Source organism: Eptesicus fuscus, chromosome 10 (assembly GCF_027574615.1).
Source record: "Eptesicus fuscus isolate TK198812 chromosome 10, DD_ASM_mEF_20220401, whole genome shotgun sequence".
Classification (NCBI taxonomy): Eukaryota; Metazoa; Chordata; class Mammalia; order Chiroptera; family Vespertilionidae; genus Eptesicus; species Eptesicus fuscus.
The window spans coordinates 28,058,536-28,082,599 of NC_072482.1; the positions used below are offsets into that span (position 1 = coordinate 28,058,536).

At 38.3% G+C, this 24,064-nt stretch overlaps 1 protein-coding gene across 1 annotated transcript in view; it reads right to left on the reverse strand.

Moving 5' to 3' along the window:
• EYS (eyes shut homolog) overlaps positions 1–24,064 on the reverse strand; it is a 1,391,558-nt gene that overhangs the window by 666,815 nt on the left and 700,679 nt on the right.

Genomic DNA, 24,064 nt, shown 5'->3' on the forward strand with positions numbered 1-24,064 from the left:
TTGATAGAAACTGATGTAATATGATGCCTACTGGAACTTTCACTATATTAGTCATGACATAAGAAGGAAAACAAAAGGTGCATCAAAGAGAATTCTGTTTGTAGTTTTGGTTAAGGAGATAGAGAAGGAGCTGAGGGTGAACCAAAGAAAGCCCAGAGATTAGTAACTGCAGGAAGCCACCCACCACGCTTAGACTGAAGAGGGAAAGGGAAATAATGGTGTCACCTAAAGTAGCCCCCATCTCTGAATGGAAGCTGGAGTCCTGGTGGGAGTTGGAGCCACAGAGGAAATGCAGCCACTCCCGGAAGGGCTGCTAAGGCACCCAGTAAGCAAACAAAGATCTGAGCTACTTCCTCCTGCCAGCTTCCAGTCTCCAAACAAAGTCTCTAATGGGCTGACCTCAGCAGGGATTCAGATAAAGTGGGATCTGGACACACAACCCACAGATGCCAGGCTTCTTAATTTATGATTGTTGTTGCATAAATGGTTGCATGTTTAATTTTAGAAACTTTAGACCACTTTCCCCACTCACTTTATCAAAATAAAGATTTATTTCCTCCGAGAGAGTATAGACCACTTATGAGCTACAACTACAGAAGGAGCAGCTCACTATTATGTATCAGCAATATGCATACCACACCCTAACACACACTCACACAGCACTCATGCACTCAAACCACAAAACCTGACTTCGCTCTGCCTCCTAACATCACAAGCAGAGGAATCTCAATGGAAGAAGCACAAACTGACATGTCAGTGGAAGACAGGAATAGTACCGCTGTAATTATGTTTAAAACAACATAACCAATGTTATAGGAGAAATAAATCTATGTCATGTTTCTCAACTTATTATTGATTTTCAAAGGTGTCACATTCCATTTTCTATCACAGCTTTAATAATACACAGCCCCTCATTCCCTCCCCAGGATGGAGGTTCAGTGTGATGTGGCTATGCAAAGGCAATGATAATATAGGACGACACCTGTGACAGTCTCTCTATATCAATTATACACATTTGTATACTTCTGGATAAACTTCTCCTGATCACTGACAAATCTATATTCCCTTCTCTTCTGGTTTCATGGCTAAAGTCATAGAAAGTAACATTGCTCAAAATGTACCTGACTCTTTTATGTTATTTTAAGTTTACAAACTTGATATATGCAAGTGTAAGCGTATTTTAATACTGCCTCCATTTCTACTAACAATGGCCAATACTGGTCAGGCCAGAAATTTAGAAATTCAAATGTGTAGCAGAAAACAGTTTCCATGGCAGTCAGCTTTTCTTTTCTATTCATGGGAAATTAAAAACATGTTTTGAATGAAGAACAGTGGCATAAAATTTGTTAATACAGAGATGCAGTAGCTTCTGTATAACTCTAGATTTAATCTGAAATGAGCTGATTACAAAATAAAAGGTTGGAGAGTACCTTTTTGAAATTTCAGAGGAATATCCAACCACCTATTGCAGAGGTGAGGGGTAGGAAGAGTCTGATTCTAGGGGGTTTAGAAGCTGTTGCTTCACATCTGACCACTTTGTTTACTCTTCTGAATACACGGGTATCAGATGATTCCAGAAAAAAACACCTGGAAATGTAAAGCATTAACAAGAAGTTGACCAGCTACATATTTATTATTAATACAATAGAAGATTTTAGTTTTCATTTCATTAATTGTTTACTAATACCTTACATCAAATTCATTTTTACATTTACAGTATTATAACCATATTTAAACTTTTCTACTTAAAGTATACAATATAATGCAGTGAGTTCTACTCACTTCAAGCACAGGGATCATCGTTAACACTTCATATGCTTGTAGCACATTGTTTAATAACTGAGCTTTATTATTGAAAAGGTTGCTATAACAATTTTAGAAATGAAAATCAAGAACATTTGTGATATTTCTTTGACCCATAAGCAGTTACAGGGCAAATGTGCATACACTTCTAGCAATCACTATAGCAACAACCAAGTAATTGCTCTTAAATAGCAAAAGGTGCCTTTGTGGAAATCATTACAAGTATCTGCAGTTAATTTTATGTCAAGAAAGCATCAATGGGCCTTTAGTTATTTAATCAGAGGGTCTTTCAATAAAAGAATGGCATCTTTGTAAATTATTCATTCAAAATTTTATAAAAATATACACACATAAAGAAAATGTATTGCCAACTGCCAAGGAATGATTGGCAACCCAGTATCATTTCTATTTCCTAATCGTTTTTTCCTATACATGTATTGTCTGTAGAAATAAGCGATGTTGTGTCACTTGTTTTCATTGCTTTCCTATAATTATATTACACAGGTTTATTATGAAAACGAATTCACATTTTTAAGTATATTTTCTGTGATAAGATTGTGAAATGGCATACAAAGGAAGTCATACACTGCATTCTTCCCTTCCTGAAAGATTTTGTATTTTCAGTTCAATTAGCATATTTTGAAAGGTGCTTTGTGCTTTCATGCATCAGGCCCCTTGAAAATTTCACCTTTCCCATTGCTATATTCCCTGGGCGCTCCTTGTTTTTATCTTCACCAAATGAAACACCAACGTACTTATGAATTTAAATTGTAATGCCGTTTGCATTTTCTGCTATACAATAGAAATAGCTCTACATATTAAAATATGGAGTAAATGCTGATAGTGTATACATTTCTTTCTTTTTCAATTTGAAAGAAAAATGGTATGTTTCTTTCTTCCTAGGTTGGAGAATGAAGCAGTGAAATCTAGAAGAATAGGCATAACTATATGTAGCTTACACTAAAATAGATGAGTGACAATCACAAATTAACCCATCTTTTAGATGATATTCTACAGTTTACTTTTTAAACTCTGAATAATTACCCAGATTTTGTACTTATACATAGACTAGTAGCCCGTTTGCACAAAGATTTGTGCAATAGACCTTCATTCACCTTGCTGCCTGCACCAGTTTTCTGCCGGCACCGGGGACTCAGGCCTTAGCTGTGGCCACCGCCTTCTGTCTTCTTTCAGGGTCGGGGCTTGGCCCCGGGCGGTGGCCTTGGGCTCGGCCACACCCAACATCCCTGCTAAGGATCGCAGGAGCTGACCCCCAGTGGTTTCCTGCTATCTGTGCAGGCTCCCCGCTGGTGCCCAAGGCCAGGAAAGCCTCGGGCGGCTTTCCCGGCCTTGGGCTCGGCCGCACCCAGCGTCCCTGCAACTGTTTCCTGGTGGGCGTGGTTGGTGGGCGTGGCTTGGTCATAGCGAAGGTGCGGTCAATTTGCATATTTGTCTATTATAAGGTAAGATATTCATTTATTTTTGGTCAGAAAATCAGAGGAGATAAAACTCTACCCACTAGGTCCCATCCAACGTGCAGTGGCTGGCAGAGCCTGAAAGCTCCTCAGAAGTACAGAACTACGGAACCCCTGACTCAGAACCTGCCTTTTTAAAATTTATCTTTATTGTTGAAAGTATTATAGATGTCTCCTTTTTTTTTCCCCATGGACTCCCTCAACCCTATACCTGTCTCCCTTCCAGGCCTTTACCACACTACTGTCTGTGTTCATGGACTATGCAGATCCTATCTAATAAAGAGGGAATATGCTAATTGATCCTCATGCCACCACAAAGATGGTGGCGCCCACAGCCAATAAGGAGGGAATATACTAATTGACTGCCCTGCCCCAAAGAGGGCAGTGCCCACAGCCAATAAGGAGGAAATATGCTAATTGACTGCCATGCCCTCAAAGGTGACAGCGCCCACAGCCACAAGATGGCAGTGCCCAGTCCCCTCAGCCTCCCAGCCACCCAGGGCCAGCCCGAGGCACAGGCAAGCCTCAGATGGCAGCTGCCCAGCCACCCAGGGCCGCCCAAGGCTCAGGTAGCTAGGGCTGGCCAAGGCTTGCACTGCCAGCAGTGGCAGCAGCAGAGGTGTGATGGGACATTGCCTTCCTCTGATCACTGGGTCACCTCCCGCCCCTGAGGGCTCCCGGACTGTGAGAGGGGGCAGGCTGGGCTGAGGATCACCCTCTCCAGTACATGAATTTTCATGCAGCGGGCTTCTAGTCCTATATTATAAAAAGCCTGTGGTTGTGACACCCTCACACTATAACGACTGGTCAGCAGGAGGCTGTGTGCGTGTACGTGGCGGGGCAGAGCCGCCGCGTTGCTCTGGAGATGGGGTGGAAGCGGGGAGATGCCCAGAGGAGGCGGGACCACCCTGTGGCAGGGAGGTTGGGGGTGAGCGCCCGTAGCACCCCCCTCACCAGTCCTTCGCCACCCACTGCTCGCACTCAGCGTGCCCACCGCCCACCTGCCAGGGGAAAAAGTGCAGTGTGCACACCACCAGGAAGCTGTGCTCGAAACTCCGCAGCAGGTGGGAGGCTTCTATGCTCTTCTCTGGTGACATGACAGGGTGGCGCTGTCATGTTGCTCTGGAGATGGGGCAGAAGTGGGGAGGCGCCCATAGCAGGTGGGACCAGCCCGAGGCGACTCACAGGACTGAGGGCAGGGTTTGAAGTGGCCAGAGAAGGCCAGAGAGGTCTGGGGCGGGGCCAGACACACTGGAGCTCTGGGTGGAGAGGTTAGGATGTCAAGGCAGGGTGGCAGGCGGGTAGGCGGGGCATGCACGGGTGGGTGGGGTCATGTGATTTTGCATGCCAGGTCACTAGTATACATATAAATTATTTAGTTAACAAGATCCCAGTGGTTTGTATTCATGTTACACACTGAGAAACACTGGGTTACATGAACACAGACAATAGTGCAGTAAGGCTGGGGGAGAAATGGTGGGTTTGGGATGGAGAGGGGACATCTGTAATACCATCAGCAATAAAGATAAATATAAAGTGATCTCTTATAGGCAAAGAGAGAGAGAGAGAGAGAGAGAGAGAGAGAGAGAGAGAGAGAGAGAAATGCTGAGCAAGACCTAAATAATTTTATGCAAATTTCATCTGTTATTAGTTAACTTCAGTATAACCAGACAATTAATTGGTTAGTTAGGGGTATAATTAATTATATGTGCAATTTTGCTCACTCTAAAAAGGTCTGGTGAATTTTTGAAAATTCTGTACTAAATATGGTGACATCATATTTAATAAAATGGTAATATGCTAATTAGAGTGGGAGACCTTCCAGGAGACCTTCCAGATGTCCTTCCAGACAAAGCCATGGTGGTGGGGCCAAGGCAGAGATGGTTAGGGGTGATCAGGCCAGGAGGGGAGGGCAGTTGGGGGTGATCAGGCCGGGGGAGGTAGTTGGGGGTGAGCAGGCTGGCAGTGGGGGTAAGTTGGGGGCATCAGGCCAGCAGGGGGGCAGGTGGGGGTGAGCAGGCTGGTGGGGGGGTAAGTTGGGGGCAATCAGGCCGGTAGGCAGAGTGATTAGGGGTGATCATGCAGGCAGGCAGGCAGGTGAACAGTTAGGAGCCAGCAATCCCAGATTGCGAGAGGGATGTCCAACTGCTGGTTTAGGGATCGGGCCTAAACCAGCAGTTGGACATCCCCCAAGGAGTCTTAGATTACAGAGGGTGCAGGCTGGGCTAAGTGACACCCCCTGAGCCCGTGCATGAATTTCGTGCATCGGGTCACTAGTAATTCATAATTAAGCAATTCCAAACCTAAACAACCAAATACTTTGTATAATTAATTTGAAGACATTCACAGTGTTATGTCTTAAAAATTAATTAGAGGATAGTGACATCACCAAGTTGTGACACACGTTGTTCCTGACTTTGTTCCCACGTAGAAGAAGAGCAACTAACATTCAATCATGAGCTCCATGACAGGATCCTAAACCATGAAGGTGAGGCTGTACCACAGAGTCCAAGAGAGACTACATTCAAAGGGTAATGGAAGTGGCTACATGTTCACTGCATTGCCCCTCCCTGACCCCGGACAATCTAGCACAACATGGAGAGCTCTCCCTTTAGTCTCCAGTTCTTCCACTGAGAAATAGAGAACCCGGCAGGGAACAACGAGCCCTCTCCCAGCATTGTGTGTTGTTTTGCAAGAGCCCCTACTCCAATTTTGCACCATGTGAAATTCAGGAGGACATTAGGGACTCAATGACTGGAATCTGACTGTGACAAAGAAAGGGATACATACTTACGGTGATAAGATACTAAGTATCAGAGATATAATATACATTGTGACTATAGCTAACACTGCTGTGTGATAAGGGAACTGTTAAGACTGTAAATTCTATGACTTCTAGTCACAAGGAGAAAAAATTTTTGTTCCTCTTTCTATATTATTTCTTTTCCTTGTATACTAGAGGCCTGATGTATCAAGATTCGTGCAAGAATGGGCCTTCCTTCCCCTGGCTGCCGGCACTGCTTCACTCTGGCCGGAGCCGCCTTTCCACCTTCCCATACTGCGCAGAGGCCCGGAGCTGCTGGGGTGATGCAGGACGCCTGCATATGCAAATTAACCCAACAAAGATGGGTTAATTTGCATACTCTTTCCTGATTGGCTGGTGGGCATCACAAAGGTACGGTCAATTAGCATGTTACTCTTTTATTAGTGTAGATGGATGAAAAGATGGATACAGCAGAACCTATTATGGTGATCATTTCACAATATATGTAAATCAAATTGTTATTCCACAATCCTTAAGCTCACACAGTGATGCATATCAATGATTTCTCAATAACAGTGAAAAAACCATTTAAATAATTCACAAAATTTTAAGAAATTCAAAATGAATGATACTTGTTGAAAAATTAAAGTAGCCTTTTTAAGCTACATAGAAGCACCACTAAAATAATATGATTAAAACACTATTGCTTAGCTACTATGTGAGTACTTATATTCTGGTATCTAGTAAGAATATCATAAAAATCATTTAAGGGCACAATTAGCATCTTGGCTATAAGACTGAAAAATTATGAATTTTATTCTATGAAGAACTAGCTAATCAAATTATTCTAGACTCTCTAACTTCCCCAAATAGGGCATGAGAGACTGGTTCGCTCTCCTTAAATAAATTTCCACATCTATTCCTTCTGGAACATGCTGTAATAAAAATAAGCATAATGTATCCTAGACAACACAAGGCTGGAATTTCATCAGAGTGTCTGGCCTTGTGGCTTTTAATTTAGCCTTCTTATTTGAAACCCATCGTGTCTTTGCTGTCCACACAATCTCACCATGGATGGCATCTCTCATAAAGTCCTGGTATCCCACTGCAAGCTGCTGTACAGGATGACTTTGTGCAATCAATATATCACATAGTTGAGTCTTTTATTCCTTGGCATATTGTTTAAATCATTAATGTAATTATCTCTTTCATTCCACCAATCTTATCTACTATGTACTACACATTTTTGCTGAGCTCCAAGGCTACCATTGTCCCTTTTCTCAAAGAGTTGATAGAAAAACTTAAAAGCAAAACAAACTCTCAGCATCTTGATTTATAGTTTTTTAGAAAACAAAAAAATATCAGTTTATATTAAAAATTTAAGAATTTAGAGAAATATTACACTTATTATTTCAGTATGGATTTAAAATTTAGCCCTGACCAGTTTGGCTCAGTGGATAGAGCGTCTGCCTGCGGACTGAAAGGTCCCAAGTTAAATTCCGGTCAAGGGTATGTACCTTGGTTGCGGGCACATCCCCAGTAGGAGGTGTGCAGGAGGCAGCTGATCGATGTTTCTCTCTCATCGATGTTTCTAACTCTCTATCTCTCTCTCTTCCTCTCTGTAAAAAATCAATAAAATATATTTGAAAAAAAATAGGAAAACAAAATTTAATTCATCCTGTGTTAAAAAAAATAAATGTCATACCTGTTGAAAATGTTACATTCTGTTTTTTTTTGTTAATTTCATATTTTTTCTTCTGAATAAATTGCAAGTTGCTTTATTAAATATTCTGCATGAAGACAATAGGACTCATGTATACTTAATCTATGATGAGACAGTATTTTACCTTACACTACCTCACTAATAGTATACTATTTAAATTTCAATGAAACAAGCTATGCTATCTCTCTATTGAAAGAAAATGTTTTCCTTTGTGTACAAGGAAGATAAATGGATTCTATGGGAATAGATCCAGGTTCAAATCCTGAATCAGATAATGATTAGGTGTGTGATTCTAAAAAAGTCACAGTTGCATTTGTTGGCAGTAATCCTCAAGTAAATGGTGGCTATCTTCATCATCATCACTAATGATATAAACAATAAGCTATATTTTCTTCCCTAAGTCTATATCAAAATGCAGATACAGTAAGAATGAGTACTTCAATTATTTTCTAAAGCAGTGCAGGTGGGTGTATCTTAGTCACTGTACATTTTAGCTCATATTTAACAGCTGAATTTAATATTTAAATTGTTTATATATGCATTATTTGTGCTCTACATTAGTACACTCTTGACTTAATGTAAATGAAATGGTATATAAAGCAAAATTTAATGCCATGTATAAAAAAATGTAGTGGAATTACAAAACAATTTGTAGGGTAAAAAAAATTGACTGTAATATTTCAGATACCAAAATGAAAATTATTTGTTTTGATAGAACACTTATAATTTGAAGCTATGCCCCCCTAAAAAAAAAAATCTCCACTATAAATTCAATAGCAAAACTCTGAACACCCCTCAATAGTTTATCTGAGAGCTAAAATAGTAAAATAAATTTTATAAATAGTCAACATATTTGATTCAATAAGTCTGTTAATTTTATATTTTCTAAACATGACTGTAATCCTATATAATAAAGATGTAATATGCAAATGGTCATTACACTGTGAAGCATAACGACCGACCACGTATCCACCAGATCATGGATCAGCAGGAGGGTGGGGCAGCAAACTACAAGCAGGTGGCAGAGAGCTATAGGAAGGGGCAGGGCAGCAACTATGAGGGGGGGTCGGGGGGCAGGGGTGGCAGAGGGAGCCACAGGAGGGCAGCAGCAAGCTACTGGCTACAAGCGGGCGGTGGAGAGCTACAGGAGGGGGCAGGGCAGCAAGCTATGAGGGGGGCAGGGGGAGCTACAGGAGGCTGGGCAATGGGTGGAGAGCTACTGGAGGGCAGCAGCGAGCTACTGGGGCACGGATTTGTGCACAGGACTACTAGTTTTATATATTGAGAATGGGTTGTCACTCATTTATCAATTTTATCATTTAATATAAACAAATAGCTTTGAAAACATTCTATGTTTGAAGCATTGTACACCATATTGCAGAAGCAAATATATATATGATTTGGCACTCTTTATCAAGAAATTTACTGTCAAGTGAAAGAATAATCAAATAACAACTCAATATAATGCAATATAGTAAGTGCATTTTGGGGAGGTAAGGAGAGAATAACACAGTAGCACAATTCAAGGACACAAAAAATGGGAGATGTAAAAGGAACTGTCTGCAAAATGATATGAAAAATAAATTGTAGGTAATTCTGCCAATTATTTTTGAAAATATAATTTTGTTAAGGATTGCCTAGAAAAAGTGAAATATATAAGAACATTGCATGAAAAAATGTAATTTGCACAAAATATATCCCAAATAGCAATCCTATATAATAAAGAGGTAATATGCAAATTGACCCTCACATCATCACAAGATGGCTATGCCCACAGCAGATGCGGGGTTCCTGTAACACAAGATGCCTGCGCCCATGGCAGAGGTGGGGTTTCTGTAATGAGCTTTAACAAGCGATCAGCAGGGACCTGAGGCTGTGTCCCCTGACCAGTGGGGCTTGACAGAGGACCTCAGGCCGTACCCACACCCGGGGGGGCTTGACAGGGGACCTCAAGGAGCACCCCCCACCCTGGTACCAGGCTGGGGGACCTCAGGCTGTGCCCTTTGCCCCAAGCCGGGGGGCCTGAGGTTATGCCCCCAGCCCCATGGTCCAGCTGGGGGACCTCAGGCCACATTCCCCACCCGACGGGGCTTGATGGAGGACTTCAGGCTGTGCACCGGGCCGGGGTACCTCAGGCCATGCCCCCTACCTGGTGGGGCTTGATGGGGGACCTCAGGCCGCGACCCCTGCCTGGTGGGGCTTGACAGGAGACCTCAGGCTGTGCCCTTTGCCCCAGGCCAGGGGACTGCGCCCCCATCCCTGGTGCCAGGCCAAGGGACCTCAGGCCGTGCCCCCACCCCAGCACCCAGACGGGTGACCTCAGGCTGCATCCCCCACCCAGCAGGGCTTGACAGGGGGACCTCAGGCCACAACCCATAGCTCAGTGCCAGGCCAGGGGACCTGAGGTTTCGCCCCCTGCCTGGCAGGACTGACGGGGGTGGGGCCGGCCAGGTATGGGTCTTGCACGATTTTGAGGTGTGCATGGGTGGGTGGGGACTTTACTCTGGGTCCTGCAGCACACCCCGGACTCTGACAGGAGGAAGATTTTCATATACGTTTTACTAATTTTCTTTCATCTCTGACACTTCTATTATAGAGAAAGGGCAAATAGCAATATTAAAATGTTTCCTCTAATTAATTCCATTTTAATGTGCACAAATTTTGTGCACCAGGCCACTAGTATGAAATAAAAGGCTAACTTTATCTTCCAGACATAATAGAGTAACAAAATAAAATTTAAGTTTAATTTCTAAATAACTGGGAACTGAAGAGCACAAATAAAGCAAGCGTCTTCAGACATTTAACAATAAGCTACACATGACAGTGAATCTCTTGATTATTCCATCGTACTATCTGGAAAGTGTCTCTGGACTCTAACACGGACTATGGGAGGATAAACTGACTGTGGTATTTCCCATGAATTGAGGAGACAGAATAATAATTAAAAAAAAAAAATTCAGGGAGGTGAAGAAAGCTAAACACAGCACCAGAGAGAAGAGAGTCACAAAGAGAGCTCCAGAGAGCTATAAGGCTGTCCTCAAGTTTTCAAATGAGTACTTATCATCATAATTATGTGAGGAAAGTAAGAGGTTGGGAACAAGCAACCAGAAAACAGCAGTTGAACAAAGTCTGATTAAGGTTGTAAAACAGACTGCTCAGAAAATGTGTGTAGAGGGAAGGAAGACATTACTTCTCCCGTGCCTGAGAAGGACTAACAAAGGTAGTTCAACTGAAGGAGGATGAACCTGCAAAAGAGAACAAGAAGTAGCATTCAGAGAGAGGGGACGGATTAGTGAACACAGTGCCAAGATCTTCCCCTTGTCAAAGTCCATAGTTTTTAACATAGCTTCTAATATTTTTAAGTGTCTACTCTACAGCATTTGAACACTATTGATAAAAACAAGAACCTCTCCCGACATCAGCAGAGAAATTGTCCATTGACATAGAAATGGCAAGATGATATCATCATGATAGTCAATTCAATGCAGATAATGTTTGGCACTGATTTCCATTCACTCTGTGGGGACACTGTGGGGGAAAAAAGACAAGAGAAGGAATGCTGAATAAATTATGTAAATATTATAGAAGATTATATATAGCGATAGATAGATCTAAAAAATATGATCCTCATTGGGGCCCAAAGGCCAGGAACACTAAGATGGCTCCTAGGAGAAATGTAGTTTTGACAGAGCCCTTTGAAACAAAAATAAAACTTCAGCAGGATTTGGGGATGAAAGCCATTTTAAATTCAGAAGGCAGCTTCGGTAAAGCCTTCAGTGTGATGCTAAGGAAAATAACTCCAGCATGAGAGAAAAAGCCTTTCTTCTGGGAATATACAGACAACTATTACTTGATATTCTTTAAGAGAAAGTGAAAGTTTTGGGGAAATGTACAGAGAAATCTACAAAGCAGATGGATCAGAAATAGCAATGGATGAGAAAAATCGATGTCTAAAGATGATAAAACAAAGCAAAAGGAAGGGCATAAATAATAGGCACGCCATTATATATGAAGTTCCCTTCTTTCATAAATTGTTATTTATGTACTATTTTAAATTACATCCCATTTCTGTAAAAACTCACTTAGTTGTGCAAATTTTATTATAGGAAAAAGTGATTTAAAAGTGCCATGCATCACCCTAGTGCCAGAGAAATCATTTAAATAGTCACACAATGTTTATTAATTTATACCATAGTATTTCTAATTATTTAGAAGATTATTTGTCTAAAATGCATTATGTACATGAATAAGATAGACTTCATATTTGGATCATATATTTTTAACCACATTTAGTATTTGTACTGAAAGCAATAAACTTTAGGAGATAATTTAGCACTATGCTTGAAATTGGTATCAAAGACAAAGTGTAAGAACACTTATGGATTAAAAATGATGTGACTAGCTTTGAGTTATATACTTGAGGTTAAAGAAATAAATAAAAAATTTGCTTCATTGTTCAAATATATTACAAACTACATATTACAAAAGAGTTCCAGCTGACTTGATATCAATTATTTTAAACTGAAAATAAAAGATCATGTACAGACTATTTTCAGTATAAATGAACACAGTCATGTGGCATTCCTTGGGTCTCTAGCTCAATATACTCAGTTGCTATAGAAACCATTTCTAAGGAAACAGGAGAAAGTATGAGTATTTCTATTGCTGGCTGTGTGCCTGAGAGAAATGAATAGTAAACAATTAGTAATACTTCTCTTGCATATAGGTGCTTATCAATTAAATAAATGAACTGAAGAATATATACTACCAGTTTCATACTCATAATATATGTGTGTGTGTGTGTATGTGTGTGTGTGTGTATGTGTATGTATACATATACATATATATGAATGAAATCATTTTAATGTTACATTTCATTTAATCATACAAACAATGAATGGCTAACCATACAAGCAGATGCATTGGAAAAGAGAACATTTGATTTTCATTTGTCACCTCTCCAAAATTAAGTCAGTTGAAATCTCCAATTGTAATGTAACTATCCTGTAACAGGGAAAAAATCATAGAAACCTATAATCAGAGACAATCAGTTCTTCGCTTTGTCAGGAGAAGAAACTGAGGTTAGTGACTTGCACATGAGAAATGACTTGGGCATATTCTGAAACTAATTTAAGAAGATCCAGGATTAGAATTCAAGTTCCCAAACCCAAATCCTATTTCTTCCAGAACAAAGTTTACCTCAAACATGTGTTTTTAGAAACAATAAAACGAATTAACTTTACACCGAATAATTTACCCCTGCGCTCAATATAAGCCTGGCCTTATAATAATCAGGCTCAATTTGCCCTATTCTGGAAATTGCTACTGAGTCAAAGTCACTGCCACTGGTCTCTCAATTTTATTTATTTATTTTTTCCTTATTACTCTTTAAAATATATATATACTTGTATGCTTAGCTCAGTCTGAACACTGAGAACCCACTTTTGCCAGCATTCATTTACCCAGATCAGAGCCAGTTAAGTGGGATACTGTCCATGCTTTATCGACTGGGAATCTACCTGTTTCGGTCTTCTGGTTTCTGTCTGTCCCTCTGTGCTGTGACATAACAGTTCTCTAGATTCTCCTGTGTTGTAGGCATAATACTAAAAAGACCATTTCAATGACCTTCATCCTTGATTAATCTTCTCCCTTTGCGTGTGAGTGAATTCTCTGTGGATATGACATCATTCTGGTCATTACATTATTACGATAAAAGGAGATTATGTGGGTGGACCTAATATAATCAAACGAGCCCTTTAAAAGCGAGGTCCCCACCCTCTATCCTCCTTCAGCAAAAGAAGAAGTGAAAGAGATTCAAAGGATGAGAGAGTATAGAAAAGCAGGGATGTTCTCCCTTGCTGAGATGCAGGGGTTTATGGGAAACGACCCTTCGAATGATCTCTAGGAGTCAAAAGCTGTACCCAGCTGAGAAAACAGGCACCTAAAACAGGTTTTCATTATAAATGAATTCATAGTGTACTAGTATGTCAATTTACATGTAGTTGCCTTAAATTAATCATGACCAGGTCTAAAGAAAGTATGATATTTATACAGATTAGCAGGATGAAAAAATTCTTTTTTCTCTTTTCCCATTATTTTTAGAATTACATTCCTACACTTTTCTGAACCCAATTATGTAGAATAAGAGTATTTGAAAAGCATAAAAGTTCCTGTTTAAAAGTATAAAAATATTTTAATAGTTGTCAAATACAATAGATGGCAGAAGTACTAAAAATTTGGTTTAATTTATCATTTCTGAAGGTAGAGTGGAGAGACCAGAATACTTATCTATCTTATGGAAGCCTATTATTTTTCCCCCTAAGACTCTCATGCTTATTCAGTTTCCTTACCTCCACTTGTTTCATACCAAGGACAGCAGATATTTAAAAAATGCTAAGGAGCTTAAATCAATTTCAAATGTAAATTTTTAAAAATCAACATTAAAGTATCTTTGAGAAAATTTGCTTTGAATGAAATTTATCATGTAGGATGAGAGTTAATTTTAAAGTTAGGAAACTGCTCACCATTAAATCTAGATCTGCTTTTCTAGAAAGTCTATAAGTGCTAAGATTAAATTCTTCCAAGAAATTAATGAGAAACATTATTAAATCATGGATTAGCTCATTTGATGTGTTAACGGGTAAGCATTTTTTTTAAAATTGATAGAAACAAATGGAAAGCTTCATACAGAAATGTATTAAAAGATAAATGATTTAAATGGTCCTCTCTTTATGAGAAAGATTCATATAAAGAACATGAATAATTTTTCAATTTTGAGAAAATACATGTGTTTTTATTAGCAAAAGCATTAAAAGTGAATTATTTTTATCAAAATTAAACATATAGTACATTGAGAAGCTTTCACTTGACCATATCCCTAGTCATATATAACTTAAAAACAACTATTCTCTAAAAACTTACAGCATATTAAAGTGTAATCTTATGTATTTTATCTTTAAATCTTTAAAATACCTCTCAAAAATCTGGGCACATAAATACTTATAATTTAAAAGTTGAGGTAGGTTCTGATATTGTTTATATAGTAAAATGAATAAAATAATACTAAAATGAGTTTAATTTCTTACTTGTGATTTAGTCAATTAATATGTAATCTCTCAGTAAATTAACTTTTGACATGAACTAAACAGACAATGGATTAACTTCGATTTCTATTACAAAAAATAAAGACAATTAAAGCCAAATTAATAAAATATATATAAAATTAAGTTTTGCATAGAGATTATAATTTAAGAAAAATCCTTATCATTTATAGTGCTGGGCTTACTAGTACATATGTTTAAAAATGAAACAAATATTTTGGTAATGAATTAATCATGAGGATAATTTTGAAATAATTTCTTATTTTGCTTCTCTTTTTCATAGAGAGAAGGGATAAGATTAGTCAATTAAATAATTGGCACTCCAAAAGTAGTACCTGCTTCCTTATTTAATGGCTGGTACTTTTCTAATAAATGCTAGAAAAATGCTTTTTCTAATTTATGCTAGAAACTTATTTTTCCTACATCCTTTTCTTTTGAAAAGTTCTTATTGATGCTAATAACATTTATTATTATTGATAGGAGTTTATCTTTGGTTTGAATACTTACTTGAAACTATTACTTTCTTACCATCAACAATGTCTATCCCAGTCTCTGTTTTGAAATATAGTACTTAAAAAACACACATTTCAATCTCCATGTCAGATGACTTCAGTTTGTCTGCTTGTCCACTTGTGTGTTTGTGTTAGACAACCAGTCCCCTTTGTCATGACCATATAACACAGGCACAGTTCCATTCCAGGTAAGGGTACATATCTGGATTTCGGGCTTGACCCAGTGGGGGGGAGTGCAGGAGGCAGCCATTCAATGACTCTCTCTCATCACTGATGTTTCTATCTTTTTCTCCCTCTCCCTTCCTTTCTGAAATAAAATATTCTAAAAAAAGAATAATGATAGGTATAATTTATCTAGACCTACTACCTCTGGGTATTCAGTTAAGCACAGTACATGCATTGTCTAGTTTAATCTTTAATACATTTTTATTTGTTTCAGAGGGGAAGGGAGAGGAAGAGATAGAAACATCAATAATGAGAGGGAATCATTGATCAGCTGCATCCTGAACACCCCCTACTGGGGATTGAAGCCAAAACCCTGGCAAGTACCCTGACTAGGAATTGAACCGTGACCTCCTGGTTCATAGGTAGACACTCAAACAATGAGCCAAACTGGCCAGGAGATATTTCCCATTTTATAGTGAGAAGTATAAAGTATGCCTAAGATCACACAATTACTAACTAGAATTGGAACCAGATAGTTGGACCATGGAGGCCAAATTCCAAAACCCTTAAACTGTAGCAGTAAGGACCCTGTAGAGAACAATATGCTAATGTCTATAGGGCATTGATAAAAGAGCACAGGTCCTTTACATAACAATTTCAGTTTCTAATTTATTTCTGTGGAATCAAAATTGACATTGTTCATATCTTATGCTTTTAAAGTAAAATAAGCATAAAATTGGAGGTAATTCCTGTGGGGTTAATAAATATAAGAATACTACTTGTCAGTTGGTGAAAAAATATGTAATTTTTATAGGTCCTATTGGTTTAAAAGAAGACTTTTTCAAGCATAAACTATACCTTCAGGTATAAATATTATCTAAAAAACAAAATGTTACTCTTTATTGCTTTCAGCTGTCAAAATAATAAAAGGCAACTTTATTTTATTTTTCCCCATTACACAAAGCTTGTTAGAGTGCTGTAAAGAGTGACAGAGGCATTGGTATTGAAAAAAGAGATAGATAAGCCACTAGAGGAAATAAACATGTATCCATAGTTTAAGTAATATGGTAAGCTGCTTACAAAATTTCACCCAGAATAAGAGCATAGATTGAAAATCAAATAGAAAAAAAAAATAGTACATGGTTATAATCTTAAATCAAGAGTTGTGTTTATGGTCTAAAGTTCCCAAATTATATCTAGGCTTTTACCCATGTTCAATTACATACTGGATCATAATGTCTTGTTTTCCAGCATTAATCACTCTTCAAAAAGTAAAATATGGATGTTTCAGAGGAGAGAGAAGATAAAGAGCAGATAAATATAATAGGAATATAGGAATTAATATGTTTTTTTACACTGAAGGATCCTGTAATTCAAAGCTGAGAGTTCAGGTGTTAGACATTGTCTACCATCAAGTTGTGATGTAGGATGAGGAGTGAGGCTATCAGGAAGGAAGATACAGCCTCATAAGGAATTTAGGGAGCTCAGGGAAGGTGGCAAAGACTGCCTCAGAGCATCAGCTCTTGAATCTTCTGGAACTAATGATAAAAATATAGAAGTATTAATATGAATTAAAGGAACCTAGTAAAGGGTTAGAAAACTCTGCCAAAATATAACCAAGGATTTAAAACTATGTGATATGCAAGACTGTGGCTTTATTCAGAAATCAAGTATCAGAATAGGGTGCATTAGTCAACAAGTGGACAAGTCAAAGGTAGAGTACATATCAAAAAAAAATCCAGGGCAAGCATCAAGCTTAGATTTCAAGTACTCATAGCTTAAGAACCAGATAGATATTAATTGTGGTTGGGGCAGTAGCCAGGAAACTTAGAGTCTGTAGAGTTAGATTAAAAAAACTAAAAGTCTAAGGAGAGGCTAACATTTCGGTGGCACGGGACTGCAATTATCTATAATAATAAAAGTGTAATATGCAAATAGACCGAACAGCTGAACAGCAGAATGACTATCTGGACGACCTTCCTGACGACCATCTGGATGAAGCCACGGCTGTGAGGGCCGAGGCAGCTGGGGCTGCGAAGGCCTACTCTTGCACGAATTTTGTGCATCAGGCCTCTAGTATATTCATATAATCCTAAAAAGTGACTCCACAAAATTAGTGATAGCCCCATTTTTCAGATGATTCACAGTGGCTAATCAGATAACTTTTCTAAAACCAAAAAAACTAGTAATGGGAATGCTATGATTTGTTCATCTTCCAAGCTTCTGCCATTTATCAAACAATGAAGTTGTAGAACTCAGAGTTTTTAAAAATTTGGACAAATAGCCTGGGAAATGAATAAGGATTCTGCACAAACTTTGTGCCGTTAGTGTGTCTTTACAGGAAGATGGTGAGACACACAGGAAGAATATCATATGACAACAGAAGGCAGAATGGGAGTGATGTAGCTGCAAGCCAAGGAACACCCAAGATTGACAGCCAGCACAAGGAACTAAGAAAAAGCAAGGAAGAATTCCCCTCTATAGGCTTCATTGAAACAGTAGGGTCCTACAAACAACTTGTTTTCAGACTTTTAGGCTTTAGAAATATGAGACAATAAATTGTTGTTATTTTAAGCCACCCAGTTTGTGCTACTTTGTTATGGCAGCCCTAGGAAACTAATACATTTCATCAAAATATATTCATAATTTCAGCCTCTGTATCACAGTTACAAAATTTCAACATCAATCTTATCAAAGCTCATCAGCATCTGTCTTCTTTTTAAATATTTTCTAACCCTAGCATCTTCACTCTCAATAGCCATATCACATCATCAGGTCTCTCCACTCCATTTGACTTCCTGTTTTATCAAACACACAGCACATGGCCAAACACATACATGGAGTATACTAATTATACTGTCACACCATCAGGGCACAGATAGCTTGGATTATTAAATATTGTGATTAGTAGAGAGTTCCTCCATTTAACACAAAGTCACAAATAAATTTCCAAGAATAAGTATAGATTAACATATATTTCATGTTGAACATGACTAGTTAATTCATGGCAGATATAGAAGTTAGATGGTCTTTCTATGCCCCAGGGATATAATCAGGATTATAATTATAAACTTATCAGACTTTTGCATTATAACATCTATTATTAGACACAGTTTTATAGCTGATAAAATGCCAGATAAACGTACTTATAATATGTCTGGAAAAAAATTGGTTTGCATAATTTTCCCTTATTTGTCTTCATAGAGTGGCTTAAGATACTTTTCTCTGCTTAATAAAACAAGTTACCAAAAATAAATAAAAATAACCTAATGTATCAGCAAATCCTGTTGGCTTGACCTTCACACTATATCTAGAATCTGATAATTTCCCAAGACTTTACTGCTGATACCTGGACTGAGCCACGCTCATTTCTCACCTGGACTGAGGCATCTGAGTCCTAACTGGTCTCACTGCCTATCTGTCTGCCCCAGTCCCAACCACTAATCAATTCTCAATAATGCAGCCAGAGTGACCACCCAGATTATGTCATTTCTCTGCCCAAAGCCCTGGAATAATTATGTTTCACTCAGAATACAAGACAAGCCCTTAAAATGGCCTAAGGTTTTTAGAATGTGATTTTGTTTGCTCCACCCTATTATCAACTTGACTTTATGCTTTAAAAGTCTCTCTTGTTTACCTGCTCCACAACCATGGTTTCCTGATGTCTTCAGAAAATGTGAAATGCACACCATCTTTAATACAGCATTGACCATTTACACTTTATGGGACAGTCTTTTCCATATATTTACACAGCTCTCATCTCCTTCAAGATGGCTTAATCAAAGAGATCAAACATGATCATACTATTGTTTCTCACCCCTCAACCCAGACCTTGTGACACCCAGCCCCCTCCTATTCTACTCTATTTTTTCTTTTATCCATATAGGCTATCACATCATATATAATATATGTAGTTATATTATATATGCATATTTTTATACATATATAATATAGAGGATATACTGTAGAATAAAAAATAAAAATATTATATATTAACAAGAGGCCTGATGCATGAAATTTGTGCAAGAGTAGGCCTTCCTTCCCTTGGCTGCTGGCACTGGCTTCTCTCTGGCATCTGGGACCTGGGCTTCCCTCTGGCAGCTGGCAGGTACCCAGGCTTCCCTCGCAGCCCTGGCTTCATTCAGAAGGTCGTCCAGAAGGGCGGCCGGTCTAATTAGCATATTATGCTTTTATTATTATAGATATACATACTTACATATAGAGTATAGTCTCTACATATATTAAAACTATACTATGAACACTTTGTTATACCGTATTTTCCGGCATATAAGATGACTGGGCGTATAGAAGATTTTCCTGGGTTAAAAAGTCGTCTTATACACCAGAAAATACAGTATATAACAGGTTATCGATACTAATAAAAGAGTAAGATGCAAATTGACCGTACCTTCACAACACCCACCAGCCAATCAGGAGTGAGTATGCAAATTAACCTAACAAAGATGGCGGGTTAATTTGCATATGCAGGCAACGAGTGGCTGGGGGCGGAGCCTCTGGGCAGCATGGGAAGGTGGAAAGGCGGCTCCGGGCCGGAGCAAAAAGGCAGCTCCGGCTAGAGCGAAGGCGGTGTCGGCAGCCAGGGGAAGGAAGGCCCATTCTTGCATGAATCTTCGTGCATCGGGCCTCTAGTATAGAACTATAGGTTTATTAAGCTTAGTGTTTGCAATCTGTCTCTTTCCACTAGAAAATAAGCTTTAAGAGGACAGGAAGCATCTGTTTTGTTTAGTATCACACACACCATAATTAGAGACCAGGACCTGGTATCCTCAATAAAATGTGTTGCTAACTAAATCATGGTTATTAAGAAAGAACATATGTTATGCTAATCGTAGATGATAACACTGTTAAGCAGTTTGAGTAATATCTTAATTATTGACATAAAAGAGCATCTCAAAATATTGTTGATGGACGTTCATAAAAGTGACAGCTTATCATATTGAACTATGTGCTACAAGTAAAAATAGACTTGAGAGGCAACTGAAATATCTTTTTATCAACTTACTATCTACAAATGACTGACAGTAGCAAAAAGAACTGAGAAAAACTATGTTGGTGTATAGAAAAGTCATTTCCCACATTAACAGAATTAGACATATGGTCCCTGCTCAGGGGCCAAAAACCACGGGCTTCAGGCTTAAATATATCCATTTAGAAATAAAAAAAAAATATTAACTAATATATTTTATGATTATTTAATACTTATTTTTGAAAGTTTATCTAGTTAGTCCTCATAGAATTTATTTTGTGTATGGTAGAGAGTATTAATTCTCAAAATAACAACGCATCAACACAATTTAGTAAATACTAAAACATTTCCCTGTAATTCAAATCCTCTTTTTATGTATTTTATATCTATCATGTATATTTGGACTTTTTATTCTATTTTCTTTTATACGCATCTCCTGTAATAATAACATACTATTTTATTACAATTTATTTTAATATATTGCATAAACATACAAGCTCTCTTATTGCCATATCTATTCACTATTCCCCATTATTATCTTGCACTTTAAAATGACTTAAATTCTAAATATTATTCCATTTTAACTTGTTTGAAATTGCTTTATACTTTTCAGATATAGTGTTTATATAGTATTAAGGGCTTAAAAGTCTGAGACCTCAAATAAGAACATCATAACTCCATTTATATAATTTTATGGCTATTCAATAAACTCTACCTTTCAAACTCTGCTCTGTATAATTTTAAGCAGTAGTTTGTTTTTTTGTTAATTAGTGAAATTTCTCATTAAATTTCCAAAACGGTATGTAAGAAATATGTGCACATGTGTACATAAGGCATTTTGACTTTATGAGTTTAATGACTTTATCAGTTCCACTATCTCTTCTGTTTCAACTTTAAGAATGGCATTGAATTTTGTTGTGAGCTATTTATATATTTTTTGTGTTTGGAAAATATAAATACTAGAAAATATGAAGATAATATAAATCCTTATGATAAAAATAAAAGAAAAAATACTCTCAGTAAACTATAAATTGTCAATGTCTTTTTATATAATGATGAGGTAAATTTTATCATTAAATGTCTTAATATGACTCATTTTTTAATTCCTGGATAAAATAATCCTTTGTTATTTACTAGAATTTTATTAATATTACATTGGATCATATCTTAATTTAGAATTTTATTAATATGAATGGGATAAATGAAAGCTTATGTTTTTAATTTTGTGCAGTTTTTGTTATCCATTACTAATTGAGAATATTTGGGGCAGCAAGCCCTGGCTGCCTGTGACATTCTTCCCAAACAGATAGTAGAAAAAAAGAGAGTCTTATCACTATAAGAAAACAGTATCTTTTTTTTTCTCTTAAACTTCATTTATTTTATGAGTTAAACCAAACCACAAAGGCTGGTTTGGTTTAGAGGATGTCTGAGAAAGACAATTTTGATCCAATTAACCAGAACTTCTACAATTTAAAATTACGCAAAACTTTAAGAAACGTATTGATACAGGTAACTCCATGATGCCTCACTTTGGAGTGTCATTTTTTTTTTTTTTTCTTCTCAATCTGTCTCTTTCCACTAGTGCAGCCTGAGGAATCCACTAGAGCAAGGGAGCCCAGAATTATGGGCTTTCTACCTTTTATAATTTTTTAGTATGAAGTAGCATGTAGGGAGGAAATAATAGTTCCTAATGGTCCACTTAAGAAGCCTACAAATAAATTCTTCCTTTATCAGTTATCCACTTGTTCTATATTTTGCCAGTGTCATGGAACCTGATTAAGATGTTAGCATTATAGACCATTCTACTGTGGCCTACCCCATCTTTCTTTCACATGAAGAGATTAGACCAGATGTGTTTTTAAATATCAGTTCTAGCTACTGAATGGGTTTGGTGAATGGGAAACACCAGTAGGAGACCAGGAGACTAGAAGAAAGTAAGGTTGGGTGTATATCTCCTGATCTTTTCTTGGTTGGTTTGCCTTGGATGGCCTGTGACCTCTTCCTAAAAGCCACGGCTTCTGTAATCTGGCAGCTTTTCTCCTTAGGTTCTGGAGCTTGATAACTGCTCTTTACTTTGTCCCTCTGGGCATTGGGGTAGTAATGACATTCTGTGGTTACTAGTCCCTTCAGAATTGCACAATCTCTCACTGTTTTCCTTAAATTATATCCATATCTTTGTAAATAATTTCTTTATTAAACTCTTCCCAAATGTTCAATTAGAGTGTGCTATCTATTCCTTGATTTGGCCTTGGCCAACACAGTGGGTGAACATATTGGAAAGTGTAAACATGTGCCTTGCAAATGATTATCATATCACCTTATAATAGACAAATATGCAAATTGACCGCACCTTCGCTACGCCCAAGCCACGCCCACCAACCACGCCCACCAGGAAACCGTTACAGGGACTGGGGCTGGTGGCTTTCCGGGCGCCTGCTCCGATCGGAGCAGGGACCCGGCTGGGATGCGGTGCGGCGGAGCCCAAGGACCGGAAAGCCACCCGGGGCTTTCCGGGCCTTGGGCGCCAGCCGGGTGCCTGCTCTGATGGCAGGAGCGAGCCGACCTGGGGGTCTGCTCCTGCAATCGGGTCGCAGGGACGCTGGGTGCAGCTGAGCCCAAGGCCACCGCCCAGGGCCAAGCCGGGACCCTGAAAGAAGGTAGAAGGCAGTGGCCACAGCCAAGGCCTGGGTCCCCGGTGCCGGCAGAAAACTGGTGCAGGCAGCCAGGTGAATGAAGGTCTATTGCACGAATCTTCGTGCAAACGGGCTACTAGTATCTCAAATAATTAGGGAAGCAAGTGAAACTGGGAGGAGATGGGGAGAACTGGAGAAGGTCAAAATCATCAAAGAGTATTTGCAGTTGGAGTTAGGGGATGAGAAAAATGGAATGTGACAATTTTGTTCATAAAGGGCAAGCCTAGAATTTATTTATCTGGAAATAAAGAATTTGTATCCTGATTATTTCTAAGGGGCTAATTGTATTAGAGTAGAAGGTATACTCAGCTGCATCTTCTAAGAACCTTATATGTGACACAAGTGATGTATAAGGCATTGCTGATGTGTCATACTAGTTATACAAAAAGCTTTCATCTTTTAAAAGTATAAGAATACTTATTTAAATTTGTAATTTAACTAATTATGAAAATTTTAGAAATTTTGTAAAGAGAGCTGTGTGGGGAGGACCAGATGAAGGAAGATGAAGGGATTAGCTAACCCAAAGACATAGACAACAATGTGTGGTGTCAGCCAGAGGGAAGGGTGGGGCAAGGGCTGAGTGGAGGTGGGCAAAGGGGGGAGGGGGCAGGAATGGGGACATTTGTAATAGTGTCAACAATAAATATAAAAAATAAAATGATGACTGTATAAAATAAAAGTGATGAACATAAAGAAAAAATAAAATCATATACTAAATATACCGAATATAATTTGGTCTTTCATATTACTGAGATGCCAGACATAACTTACACACCTAAACACTTATATGTGTTTCCTCTAAAGCATAGACACACAAAATCAATTTTTCATTGAATGAAAAA